The sequence below is a fragment of the Pan paniscus genome, chromosome 10, assembly GCF_029289425.2.
Source record: "Pan paniscus chromosome 10, NHGRI_mPanPan1-v2.0_pri, whole genome shotgun sequence".
NCBI classification, from domain to species: Eukaryota; Metazoa; Chordata; class Mammalia; order Primates; family Hominidae; genus Pan; species Pan paniscus.
In genome coordinates this window covers 133944751-133959672 of record NC_073259.2, presented here as the reverse complement: position 1 = coordinate 133959672, position 14922 = coordinate 133944751, and the positions used below count along the sequence as shown (strand labels likewise).

At 44.6% G+C, this 14922-nt stretch overlaps 1 long non-coding RNA gene across 1 annotated transcript; it reads right to left on the bottom strand.

The window, feature by feature from the left end:
- Nucleotides 1-1769: 1769 nt before the first annotated feature.
- Nucleotides 1770-6194, bottom strand: LOC117975236 (uncharacterized). The gene is made up of 3 exons (XR_004665491.2): nt 6112-6194; nt 5526-5558; nt 1770-1816 (listed from the first exon to the last, which is right to left on the bottom strand). It is a non-coding gene; the product is annotated as an uncharacterized LOC117975236 (long non-coding RNA).
- Nucleotides 6195-14922: the final 8728 nt, after the last annotated feature.

Genomic DNA, 14922 nt, shown 5'->3' with positions numbered 1-14922 from the left:
TAATCCAGCACTTTCGGAGGCCGAGGCGGGTGGATCACGAAGTCAAGAGTTCGAGACCAGCCTGGTCAACATGGTGAAACCCTGTCTCTACTAAAAATACAAAAATTCGCCAGGTGTGGTGGCACAGGCCTGTAATCCCAGCTACTCAGGAGGCTGAGGCAGGAGAATTGCTTGAACCCAGGAGGCGAAGGTTGCAGTGAGCTGGGATTGCACCACTGCACTCCAGCCTGGGTGACAGAGCGAGACTCCATCTCAAAAAAATAAAAAATAAAATAAAAATAAAATAATTATGTTGCCTTCAATAGCAAATAAAATTTCTTGACCTAGTGATCTCTGACTATGCAGAAATGTAACTGGCACTTTCAATTGGCCGTCTGCATGTCAGCCACAGTATAGACCTGTGCTAGGACACTTTTCATGCAACACAAGTGGCATGACAGGATATTCAGGATTTGGATGCAATAGGACATATACTTATTCCTAAGGTGCCACAGACAAAATTAACATATTCCCAATTTATTTTTCTTCCCACTTAATTTTAGAGCAGAACATCAGGCCTAATTTATCAGAATCTTTTTTATTACTGATTAGCAAGGCATCGGATGATGATGAAAGGGGATAATATCACATTTGCACTCACTTCATGAGCAATGGCTCTATTTTGCTGATGGAGCATTTCCTTTCTTTCCTCATCAAATGCAGCTCAAAGGTTTGTCTCTGTAATGCACAGATGCCAGATGCTCTCCCTAATTAGTATCTCATGCTCCACAGTGACAGTTCCCAAACTTTGTCCATCATTTGCCAACATGAGGGCCTGGATTCCTTTCTCCATCCCAAGTTCCATAGCAGCCTCTTTTGCTGACCTTACAGCTGCTGGCTTTGTGGACTATTATTTGTGGGAGGCTATTTTCAGTGTCTTCTATTGAATATAGGGTTGGTGTGATCATATGTGATCACGAACTGCAGATACATGGGTGGCAGGGTCCAGGGACCCTGAGAATCAACCCTGGAAATGCCCCCTCTTGCTCCAGTTTCTCACTGCAGCCCCTCCATTGTGAGCAATCAGTCATCATTGGTAACAGTCTCACCTGCCAGGACAGGGGAAGAGTCAGATACGGAGAGTCTTCTCTGGGGAGCAATTGACCATCCTTGGTGGATAGACCATTTAAACAAGTATGACAGTCACCAGGACATTTCACACATATTTTGTCTTCTGAGCCTAAGCCCACTGTCATGGACTGAATCTTTGTATTCCCCAAAATTCATATATTGGTGACTTAACCCCAATGTGATGGTATTTGGAGACAGGGCCTTTATGGAGGTACTTATGTTCATAAACGTTCATGAGGGTGGAACCCTTTTAATGGCATTAGTGCCCTTATAAGAAGAGGCACCAGAGAGCTTGCTCCTTCTCTCACTGTCTCTCCACCATGTGAGGACACAGTGCGAAGGCATACATCTGCATGCCAGGAAGCAGGCCCACACCTGGAACTGAATCAGCGGAACCTTGATCTTAGACTTCTCAGCCCCCAGAACTGTGAGACATAAATGTCTTAGTTCTTTAAGGCTAATATAACAAAGTAACATAAAATGAATAACCATCCACTATATGGTATTTTGTTATAGCAGCCTAAGCTAAGACACCCACCAGCCTGAAGGTAAGTGTGGTCATATGATTTGCTATATAGCCTGTGAAATGCGAGCACAAGCAGCATCTCACCTGTGGGAGGGAGCATTTACAGACAGGCAGTGCTCCACCACGTTCCCTCTTCTACCTTGTCACAATGACTGGCTGTATTAGTCCATCTTCACACTGCTGATAAAGACATACCCAAGACTGGGTCATTTATAAAGGAAAGAGGTTTAATTCACTCTTGGGTCCACATGGCTGGGGAGGCCTCACAATCATGGCGAAAGACGAAGGAAGAGCAAAGGGACTTCTCACATGGCAGCAGGCAAAGAGAGAGAACGAAGACCAAGTGAAAAGGGTTTCCCCTTATAAAACTATCAGATCTTGTGAGACTTATTCACGACCACGACACAATATGGGGGAAACCGCCCCCATAGGTTAATTATCTCCCACCGGGTCCCTCCCACAACACTTGGGAATTATGGGAGCTACAATTCAAGATGAGATTTGGGTGGGGTCACAGCCAAACCATATCACCAGCCATGTCCCCCATGATGGTTCATCCCTCAGCCCAGGACCCAGAGTGAAAGAAAGACAAACAAAAGCCCCATGCTACTTTTCATACATTTTCAAACTAAAATACTTTACATGTATTCCTTTGGATGTATCAAATATTACATAATGAGCATGAAAATTATAAATTATTATGATGCATTGAGGTAGTTGCAGCAGAATGCACGCAGTGATTTCAGAAACTTACTCAGCGCTGCTTCTCCCAGCTAAGGATGATGATGGGTCTAGCATAGTGACTCACTTGTGGCCTTTGGAGTCCCTCTGGCCAACAGTCCCATTTATTTCATTTAACGTTTACAATAGCCTTCTGTGGCAGGAATTCATATTACCTTCATTTTGCAGACCAGGAAATGAAAATTCAGGGAAATGAAGTCATTGCCCAAGGCCACAATGCCTGTAAGTGGCAGAGCCTGGAATCCCACTCAGATCTTGCTACTGCAGAAGTCAGTGACCTAACCTCTTTACTCTCTCCTCCCTCCACCCAGGGAGCTGAAGTCACTCGAAACACCTTCTGGACATTCAAGTCAGTGACCATCTTTCTTACTTCATTAAGGGTAATATAACAAAGTAACATAAAATGAATAATCTATACACAGCAGAAATTTATTTCTCACAGCTATGGAGATTGGAAAGTCCAGGATCTAAGATGTTTTGTCGGGTTTGAGGGCCTGCTTCCTGGCTTACAGATGGTGTCTTCTCGCTGTGTCCTCACATGGTGGAAGGGGCAAAGCAGCTCTCTGGGCTCTCATTTTTTTCTTTTATTTATTTATTTATTTATTGAGACAGAGTTTCACTCTTTCTGCCCAGGCTGGAGTACAATGGCGCAATCTTGGCTCACTGCAACCTCTGCCTCCCCGGTTCAAGAGATTCTCCTGCCTCAGCCTCCCAAGTAGCTGGGATTACACGCCCAGCTAATTTTTGTATTTTTAGTAGAAATGGGGTTTCTCCATGTTGGCCAGGATGGTCTCGAACTCCAGACCTCAGGTGATCTGCCCATCTCGGCCTCCCAAAGTGTTGGGATTACAGGCATGAGCCACCGCGCCCGGCCTGGGCCCTCTTTTATAAGCACACTCATCCCATCTATGCAGGCTCTGTTCTCAAGACCTAATCACCTCCCAGAGGCCCCACCCCCTGACACACTGGGGGTCAGAATTTCAACATATGAATGTTGAAAGGACACAAACATTCAGACCAAAGCATCACCCCAGGCTTCAATTTTATCACCTACGGAAGACTAAAGTGGACACAGTCATAAGGCCTGAGTGATTAAGCTCATCTTGGTAATCATGCTGACTTCCTTCTTCACAAACAGACTCTGGTCACAGGAATTCCTGGAACTATTAATATTAGTGGAATTGCTGCCAGAGACAGTGGCACTGAGTGACAGTGCCAAGAGGCTGACCATAGCATATCTGTTTTGTTCCTGGCACACACTCATGGTGTGCCCCATCCAGGGCTCCATTGCCTCCCCCTGAGCCAGGGAGCTCACATCAACTCTTTGAGGGCTCATGGGGCAGCTTGGTAGCAAGGATAAAATACAAGGTCTGGAGACAAGCCCTGGCTGTCTCATGTGCCACCTGTGCAACTGCGACAAGTTACTTAATCTCTTGTGTCCTCATCTGCAAAATGGGGTACCAGTCATATTTACTTCAAATGTTTCTTGAGAGCAGGAACTAAAAGCAACCATTTCGCAGCGCCTGGCACTAGGTACACCTTTATCAATTGATAGTTGGCTTTTCCCGGCATTCAGAAGGTCCATTGTGTGCCTTAGATTCCTCTGGGAAAAGGAACAATTCCATCAACATGAGGCAGCCACTGTGTAAGTTTTAAGCCAGCCTTAAAGCAGAGTCGCAAAGAGACAGAGATCCACTCAGCAAAGCCTTAGAAAGCAATGCAGTTTGTGTAGTTTGTGTGTGTGTGTGTGTGTGTGTGCATGTGCGTGTGTAAAAGTTTATATGACAGGATAAAACGTACAATATTTATTCAGTCTCTCTCCTTCTCTCCCATCTTTCCCACTTGGGACAGCTACTAAACACTCTCTCAGCCTCCGTCCCTCCCCTCTGACCTGCTGCCTTGCTGCCTCTGTGCACTTCTTGCTTCACTTCATCCTGTCCCACCCAACACCCCAAGAACCTCTCCCTCCCACCACAACCTGGATATTCAGCACATCTCTAAATCACGTATCCTAGACCCTCAGTTTTTCTCTGAGACTAACCCACCAGGATACTGACAGAGTGAGTGTCAAGATGAACCCAGAGGTCCAGAATGCATCAGACTCACAGTAAAATTAGACCGCCACTCCAGGACAGGATAAATTCTGAACATAGGGCTAAACACTAGGGATCGAGTGATGGCTTTGTTTGTTGTTTTATTTTCTTTTTGTTGTTGTTTTGCACATTTTCATGTAGCAGGTAGGAATCACTGATCACACTTTCTCAAATGATCAGGATGAAGAACTATGTTTTTTTCATTGCTAAAATTCAAAATCCCTCTCCTGGTTGGGTTGGTGAGATTTTCTGAACTGATAAAATATATCACTTATTCCAAGAGCAGCAAATAGTCATGAATTCCTCACATTGACCCCCACCATCAAGTTACAACTAGAGCATGACTAGGTAGATGACTGCTATGTATTCCTCACAGACTGCATCTTCATCTCCCTCCCAGCAGTAACCATTTTCATTCATTATTTTAAAACTTCCTTTATTTCCTATTACTTATCTCCTATGGGATACATATGCATATGTGTATACATGTATATTTAGTTTGTCTGATATATAAATGAACCATTTTGTTCTTGATTAGTTATCCTGCTCTGCTTGTTTTATTTTGCTTTACCTATGTTGATAAGTGTAGCTCTAGTTCATTCCTATTTACTGCTGAATTCTTATTTACACTTCTTAGTTCATTCTTTCATTGACTCTTATTTACACTTACTTATTCTTCCTCCTTAGTCACTAACACTCTTTCCAGCATTAGGCTGCTGTAAATTTCCCTATGCGTGCTTCCTCTTCTACTTGTGCAAGTATTACTCTAGGTTATATACCTACAGATGAAAATACTGAGTCATGATATATGCACATTTTCAACTATGCATGGCAATTCCAAGCTGATTTCTTAAGAAGTTGTACCAATTTATGTTTCTACCAGTAGTAGATGGGACCTCATGTCATTGCTTCACATGTTGGGAATTGTATTAGTCCGTTCTCAAGCTGCTAATAAAGACATACCCAGAGACTGGGTAATTTGTAATAATTTATAAAAGAAATAGGTACAATTGACTCACAGATCAGCATGGCTGGAGAGGCCTCAGGAAACTTACAATTATGGCAGAAAGGGAAGCAAACACATCCTTCTTCACGTGGTGGCAGCAAGGAGAAGTGTCAAGCAAAAAGAGGGAAAAGCCTTTATAAAGCCGTCAGATCTCGTGAGAACTCACTCAATATCACAAGAACAGCATGAAGGTAACTGCCCCTACAATTAAATTACCTCCCACTGGGTCCCTCCTTCAACACATGGGGATTAGGGGAACTACAATTTAAGATCAGATTGGAGTGGGAACACAGCCAAACCATACCAGGAGTTTTAAACTTCTGACTTTTTAGGGGGAGTCCACCCATGCTATGGTCTGAAATTTTGTGTTCTGAGAAATTTGTATGTTGAAACCTAATCACCAATGCAGTAATGGAGAGTTTAGAAGGTGATTAGGTCACAAAATCCTCATGAATGGAATCAGTTCCCTTATTAAAGAGCCCCTAAAGAGCTTGCTTGTGTCTTCCACCATGAATGGCCAGTGGCTTCTTGAGCCTCAGAAACTAAACTGACCAAGAATCTAATAAGAGCTTGAGAAAGGCAGTTTATTGGGATTTTCAACTTCAGCAGAAAGAAAAACAGCAAAGGAGGAAAACCTGCAGCTGGCTCACTGAAAGCAAGCTAGTCTCAGTTTTTATTCTTCTTTGGGCCTCATCCAGGTAACATCATCAAATATTTGAGGTGGCCCCTTGGCTGCACCTGTGCAGTCTGTCTTCATGCTTCTTCATACACCCCATCTCTTATTAGCATCTGAAATATCCACCCAGGGGTATAATTTTTATTATTAAAATGATGCAAAGGTTAGGGTAGGGCAAGCTAAAACCCTACAGCACATGTGTATTTGGGGAGGGTCTATTGGAAAGTCCCTATGCTGATGGCCAAGATGTTTGTGGTTAAAGTGCTCTATTTCTTTTAAGTCTGATTAATTGATTTTATGAGAGGGAGTGTCAGTGGCTGACAGCTATGGATCTGGGTGCAGCTGTAGTCGCACAGCATGCAAAAAAAGTGGGGAGGGTTCCTTGCCCTGCGTTCCCTATCTACCTCATGAGGACCCATTGAGAAGTTGCCACCTATAAGGAATAGGCCCTCACCAGACACTGAATCTGCCAGTGCCTTGATCTTGGACTTCCCAGCCTCCAGAACCAGAAAAAATATAGTAAATGTTTCTCTTTATAAGCTACTCAGTTTGGATATTTTGTTACTGCAGTCCAAACAAACTAAGAAAACCCCAATGAAAGATTTTTGCCATGGTTGCAGAATCTGAGTGTCAAGGCACTGGGGAAGAGCTCCATCTGTTTATTGAGACCTCTAACAGCTCACATCAGGTGGGGAAGATATTTGGCCTGTAAGGCACAGGTCTCCGGAGCTGGTGACTCTCCCATTTCACTTGCAGCTATGTCAAAATATTGCTTCTTCTTCTTTTTTTTTTTTTTTTTTTTTGAGACAGAGTCTCACTCTGTTGCCCAGACTGGAGTTCATTGACACGATCTCAGCTCAATGCAACTTCCACCTCCTGGGTTCAAGCGATTCTTGTGCTTCAGCCTCCGGATTAGCTGGGACTACAGGCATGTGCCACTACACCCAGCTAATTTTTGTATTTTTAGTAGAGACAAGGTTTTACCATATTGGATGGCCAGGATGGTCTCGATCTCTTGACCTTGTGATCTGCCCACCTCGGCCTCCCAAAGTGCTGGTATTACTGGAGTGAGTCATCACACCCGGCCAAAATGTTACTTCTTCTTAGAGTGTCTCTGCAGTAGCCTGTCTTAAAGAGAATTCCCTTCTCAGACACTATCCCTCAACAACAAGTGCTACATATGCCACCATCTGAAATCTAATCAAATATTTCTTTGTTTTCTGGTTTGTACTCTGCCTCACACTCTAGATCATCATTGTATAACATGGTCACCATAAACCACATGGGGCTATCGAGCACTTCAAATGGGTCTAGTCCAAATTGGGAGTTGCTGTATGTATAAAATACACACACCACCTTTCCAAGTTTAGTATGAAAAAGAAAAAAATTAAAATATATTATTAATAATTTATATAATTACATGTTTAAATGAAAATATTTTAGATATATTGAAACCGCCTTTGCAAAATTATGACTGCCACAGTGAAAGAGATCTAAGTTAATTGACTCCATCTTGCTTCTAACCTCCAAGTTGTCCTTGTTCATTCCTGGGTGTACACTGAACTAACTTTGGAAGAAACTTAGTTTGTAGTTTATAGTTTAAAACAAAGACGATAACAGCCCCTTTCCAAAGCAGACCTCCTTCTTGCCTGAGGACTAGATTGCCTTTGTAGGACTAATATTAGCCATAAGATTAGAAATTATGGTTTAGCAGTCATGCAACTGGAGGACACAAGATTCTGACCTCCCCTAAACTGCTCCTAAGATCAGTGCTTGAGACATTTTGCAGACTGCCCTTGATGGATCAACTGGCACCACCCAGATGGATAAACTGGCTCATATGATCTTGAGACCCCCACCCAGGAACTGACTCCGTACAAGAAGACAGCTTCAAATCCCTATGATTTCATCCCTGACCAATCAGAATTACTGGTTCACTGGCTTTCCCCCAACTCACCAAGTTGCCCTTAAAAACTCTGCTTCCTGAATGCTCCAAGGGGCTGATTTGAATAATAGTAAAACTCCAGTCTCCTGCATAGCCAGGTTTGTATGAATTACTCTTTCTCTATTGCAATTCCCCCGTCTTGATGAATCAGCTCTGTCGAGGCAGTGGGCAAGGTGAATGCCTTGGACAGTTACAATATAAGTTAAATAAATTATATTATAAGATTAATTTAACTTGTTTTAAGTATGTACCTTAAACTTACAGACGTGGCTTACGTTGGACAGCTCTGCTTTAGAATGTGAGTTCCAGGAGGCCTCCACTTTGTCTCTTCTACCACCTTATCCCCAGCTCCAGGAGTGCAGCTGGTGCTTGAAAAATATTTGCTAAGCATCGACTGATAAACATTTAAATGTGAAATTTTCAGAAGTGCTTGAACCAGAGCAACTCCATCTTGAGTGAGGGCTAAGAAAATGAGGCTGGTACTTGCTGGGCTGCGTTCTCAGAAAGTTAGGCATTCCTAGCCTCTAGATGTTTATGGTTAAGGGAACAAATTAATAATGTTTACTAAAACAGACCCAGACTTGGAAGTGTCCAGATAATCCTGCTATCTGGATAACAAAGGCATTCCTAATTTTGCTTTAAAGATAATAATACTGACTCTTGCAAAATATAGTAATTAAGAAAATTAATTCTTTATCACAAACCCTTATAGCAGAATGCATCTCCTCATGTATACAAGCATTGTACCTAGGCTGGAGGCCTTCCTCTTCTTACTTTCGGGAACATCCTACTCTGTCTATGGAGTATCTGTCCTTTCACCACTTTATTTTCTTAATAAACTTGCTTTCACTTTGCACTGTGGACTCGCCATGAATTCTTTCTTGCTTGATATCCAACAACCCTCTCTTGGGGTCTGGATCAGGACCCCTTTCCTGTAACAAAATTGTTTTCCATAACAGCTAGAATAGGGTGAAGCTTTACCTTGGCTGTCTGCATTCAAGTTAAAATACCAAGTACAATTTAAGATATATTTGTAACATGGGGAATTCTCCCAGCTCCCTGTCCATTGTCCCTGAAAGGACAAATACCTATTAAAAATAAGAGGCTTAATTCTCCGTGTTGAAAATAAGGGAAGAGACTGCCCTCTCCTTCTTTTTCTCAGAGAACTTTTGAATTGTACATTAATCCTCCTAAAGACTAAAGAGGCCATTTGTCAGCTTTATGACTTAGGAATGTGTTTCTCAAGGACATGGGACCCATCTCTTTGAAATGTAATCATCAGGAAGAATAGCACCCCTCTCCCAGCTTCTGAGGAAGGGTGAGAGCCTAACTTCCACAGGCCTCTCCCTCCAGTTGCAGAACTGCCTCCTGTCAAAAATGTAACTGCCAGGCTGAGGCAGGTGGATCACCTGAGGTCAGGAGTTTGAGACCAGCCTGGCCAACATGGTGAATCCCTGTCTCTACTAAAAATTCAAAAATTAGCCAGGCACAATAGCAGAAATCTGTAATCCTAGCTACTCAGTGTTGTGGGAAGTCAGGGACTCTGAACGGAGGGACCAGCTGAAACTGCGATAGAAGAACATAAATTGTGAAGATTTCATGGACATTTATCAGTTCCCAAAATTAATACTTTTATAATTTCTTATGCCTGTCTTTACTGCAATCTCTGAACATAAATTGTGAAGATTTCATGGACATTTATCACTTCCCCAGTCAATACTCTTATAATTTCTTATGCCTGTCTTTACTTAATCTTTTAATCCCATCATCTTTGTAAGCTGAGAATGTATGTCGCCTCAAGACCCTGTGATGATTGCGTTAACTGTACAAATTGTTTGTAAAACATGTGTGTTTGAACAACATGATATGAAATCAGGGTACCCTGAAAAAGAACAGCATAACAGTGATTTTCAGGGAATGAGGGAAGAAAACCCTAAGGTCTGACTGCCTGTGGGGTTGGGCAAAATAGAGCCATATTTTTCTTCTTGCAGACAGCCTATCGATGGACATGTGAGTAAGAGAATATCGCTGAATTCTTTTCCCAGAAAGCAATATTAATAATTAATACCCTTGGAAAGGAATGCATTCCCAGGGGTAGGTCTATAGATGGCCGCTCTGGGAGTGTCTGTCTTATGCAGTTGAGAAAAGGACTGAAATACACCCTGCTCTCCTGCAGTGCCCTCAGGCTTACTAGGATTGAGAAATTCCAGCCTGGTAGATTCTAGTCAGACTGGTTGTCTGCTCTCAAACCCTGTTTCCTGTTAAGATGTTCATCAAGACAATGTGTGCACAGCAGGACACAGACCCTCATCAGTAATTCTAATTTTGCCCTTGCCTTGTGATCTTTTATTGCCCTTTGAAGCATGTGATCTTTGCGACTTACTCCCTGTTCGTACATCCCTTCCCCTTTCAAAATCCCTAATAAAAACTTGCTGGTTTTGTGGCTCGAGGTCGCCATCACGGTCCTACCAATATGTGATGACACCCCCAGAGGCCCAGCTGTAAAATTTCTCTCTTGTACTCTTTATTTCTCAGACCAGCCAACACTTAGGGAAAATAGAAAAGAACCTACGTTGAAATATTGGGAGCTGGTTCCTCCGATAACTTCGGAGGCTGAGGCACGAGAATTGCTTGAACCTGGGAGGTGGAGGTTGCAGTGAGCTGAGATTGCGCCATTGCTTTCCAGCCTGGGTGACAGAGTGAGACTTTGTCCCCGCCTCCAAAAAAAAGTAACTGGCCCATGGGTTCTTTCTGCCACTCCACACATAAAGACCATGGCATTGCAGAAGAGAAAGAGTTTAACGGACACAAGGCCAGCTACAATATGCAGGAGACAGAGTTAGTACTCAAATCAGTCTCCCCAAAGGCCCATTGTTAGGGGTTTTTCAAAAGCAGCTTGAGGGAAGGGGTGGGGATGGCCAGGTAATGGGTGCTTGCTGCTGATTGGTTAGGGCAGAGATGAAATCATGGAGGCAGGGGATGGAAACTGTCCTCTTGAGCTGAATTGCTTCTGGGTGGGTTCCCAGAAGCCAGATGCTCAGGTTCAGGTGGAGCCATGGGTGTCAGACAGGAAATCAAAATAAAAAAAAACCTGAAAAGATATCTCAAAAGGCTAATCTGCAATACTGACGTTATTTGCAGGAATGACTGGCAATCATTTATGTCTACACCTTAGTAGAATTCAGATTCCTCTCCTCACCCAACCTGATGGCCTTTCATTAGTTTTACAAAAGCAGTTGAGTTTTGGGAGAAGGCTATTATCATTTAAACCATAAACTAAATGTCTTCCAAAGTTAGCTCAGCCCACAAGCCCAGGAATAATTAAGGAAAGGCAAGACTGGGGGGTTGGTTTAAATCAGATCCCTTTCACTGCCATAAATTTCTCACTGTTATAATTTTTGCAAAAGTGGATTCAAAAAGATATGAAAAGTGTGTTTCTTCTCTAGATAAGGCTGATGAGCTAACACAGATGGCCACCCCAATCGCCTGGTGAATTTAAGATGAACTATAAGCAAATGGTGCTGGAACACCCTCTCACTAGTAATTATGTGTCTTGAACACATGCATATGGCTGTACCTTCTTGGCTGTACAAAAGAATAAGATTACCTTTGCAGCCTCTTAGCTGATTGTGTCAGAGGCATTTGAACCAGAGCAACTCCATCTTGAACAGACGCTGGGTAAAATAGGCTGAGACCTACTAGGCTGCATTCCCAGGAGAACAGGCATTCTTAGTCACAGAATGAGATAGAGGTCAGCACAAGATACAGGTCACAAAACCCTTGCTGATAAAACAGGTTGTGGTAAAGAAGCCCACCAAAACTCACCAAAATCAAGATATTGACAAAAATGGCCTCTGGTCAACCTCACTGTTCATTATACACTAATTAGAATACATTAGTGTCAGAGGCATGTGAACCAGAGCAACTCCATCTTGAATGGGGCTAGGTAAAATGAGGCTGAAACCTACTGGGCTGCATTCCCAGACTGTTAAGGCATTCTAAGTCACAGGATGAGACAGAAGGTCAGGACAAGACACAGGTCATAAAGACCTTACTGATAAAACAGTTCGCAGTAAAGAAGCCAGAGAAAACCCACCAAAAACAAGATGATGACGAGAGTCACCTCTGGTCATCCTCACTTACCACACTCCCACCAGTGCCATGACAGTTTACAAATGCCATGGCAATGGTAGGAAGTTACTCTACATGGTCTAAAAAGGGGAAGCATGAAGAATCCACCCTTTATATAGCACATCATCAAGAAATAACTGTAAAAAATGGGCAACCAGGAGCCCTTGGGGCTGCTCTGTCTATGGAGTAGCCATTCTTTGATTCCACTGCTTTCTTAACTTGCTTTCACTTTACTCTATGGACTTGCCTTGAATTCTTTCTTGGATCCAAGAACCCTCTCTTGGGCTCTGGATTGGGACCCCTTTCCTGTAATATCTTCCTGGCAACCACAGAAGGGACTAGAGTGCAGAAACCCCCAACCCAAAGGCTAAGCGGTGGGGTCCTGTAACATTAGCATGCTAAGAGGCACTCCCTCCAGCGTCATGACAGTTCACAAATGCCATGGCAATGTCAGGAAGTTACCCTATATGGGTCTAAAAGGGGGAGGAACCTTCAGTTTGGGGAATTGCCCACTCCTTTCCTGGAAAACTTATCTACCCCTTGTTTAGTATATTATCAAGAAATAACTACAAGTATCCTTAGTCCAGCAGCCCATGCTGCTGCTCTGCCATGGAGTGGCCATTCTTTATTCCTTTACTTTTTTGGTGAAGGGACAAGGTCTAGTTCTATCACTCAGGCTGGAGAGCAGCTGCAGGAGGTCAACTCACTGCAACCTCCGCCTCTCAGGCTAAAGTGATTCTCTTGCCTCAGCTTTCTGAGGAGCTGGGACTACAGATGTACACGACCACACCTGGCTAATTTTTATATTTTTTTGTAGAGATGGGGTCTCACCATGTTGCCCAGACTGGTCTTGAACTCTTGAGCTCAAGCGATCTGCCTGCCTTGGCCTCCCAAAGTGCTGGGATTACAGGCGTGAGCCACCACACATTCCTTCACTTTCTGACTCTTCCATGAGGCCCAAGAACCTTCTCTTGGGATCTGGATCAGGACTCCCTTCTGGTAACAAACTGCACGTGGTGCACATCACATGCTGATTGAATGCTTATTCTATAATAAAATTGTTTTCTCTATTTTTTCCTGTTTTTTGTTTGTTTTGTTTTTTCTCTATTCTGTTTTCTTTCTCCACTATTTTTGTAGAGAGGTTATCTGAGTAGGGAGGCAATTTTGTTTTCAATTCTAACACTCTCCCCAAAACTGGAAACCTTCCATGTTGGAAATGAGTACTTAAATGTTACCAAAACGTAAAAAAATGGTGGAGCAGTTTAAGCTGAGACCCAATCCAGAATTACTTGAAATTAACATAAAAATAAAGCAGAAAGCCAATTTGCCCAGGTATCTACAACTCCCTCCCCAGCCTTCCGGCCTAGTTAATACCCGGCTCGGCTACTGTGAAAAGGGAATCCTTTGTTTGCACAAACTGCTGTTTCTTAAGGCCAACATCTGTAAAAACGTTCAAAGCCACTTTTAAAAAACTGTAACAATCCACCCCAGCTGCTCCCAGAAGATTCCTGGGCCCGCAACCCGCCACTCCAGCACCGCAGCCTGGCATCTGCACCTGCGCGAGGAAACTATCTGGGCCCCATACGAGCCCTGCTGCCCCGCCCCGCGGCCACCTCGGCCTCCGCTCTGCGCCTGCGCTCGGATTGAGCATTGACCCTTCAGGGAGCGCTGGGCCCGGCCTCACCGCCACCTCGGCCTCCGCTCTGCGCCTGCGCAGGATCTTCTTGGTCCTATCGCGAGTGCTGCAGAGAATGGCGGGATTGGGAGCGCGTCCTGCCAGGCTTTGACCCGCTCCCTCCAACTGCACATGCAGCCGCTGCGGGGACGCCGGGGTTGGGGCTGGGGGCTGGGAAGGAGCGTCCGGGAGTAGGCCGTGCCCCCATGGATTCCAGAAACCCGCGGCCCGGAGTCGCGGGGCGTCCCGAGGGAGACCTGGCCCCTGGTGGGAGGCGGGCGCTCCTCGAGGGCGGGGAGTTGGCGGGAAGAGGACGAGGCCGCGCTCACCGGATTCAGACCCAGAAACCACTTCCTCCAGGCATCCCGGCAAGAAACGGGCTTCGGAGACGGCGGCCACCCCTCTCCCTGCCTAAGAGTGCGCCCGCCCCAGCACCCGGGGCCTGAACGCAACGGGAGCTCCAGAGCCCGCGAGTCCCAGAGCTCAGGATGCAGGATCCGTTCCTCTTGAGGCCTACCTGGGAATTCCGTGAACGTCAAGCCAAGGTGGGACCCTAGGGATTCGCTGACCCGGTTCTGGATCCACGCCAATTGCCTCTCATTTCAGAGAATATTGAGGTAGCCAAGGTTTTCCAGAAGCCTCGCCCACTGCATCTGTGCTCTCCTGCTCGGTGTTTCCTCCTCCAGCACCAAGCTCCGTGTGCAGCCTCCTCTCTACCTGAGATGTGACCTCACACCTCCGTTTGCTCCAGGACCAGCTCCAGCGGGTCCCGCTCCGCTCCTCTGCACCTGCAGCATCCCCTCCCAGCTGGGGTGCTCCCATTAGCATATTTAAGCACAAGCATACCTGACACCACTGCTGGGAAACACATCCATAGATGTATGGAAAAACTCCTCAAGCTCAGACACTTAGAAAACCCCAAACGAGATTCATCTTCTGAAAATACTCCTGCTGTGATAACAATGGCGGGTTCTAATGATAGGGAGAAAATTGCTTCTGCCACATTTCTGTTACCCGTT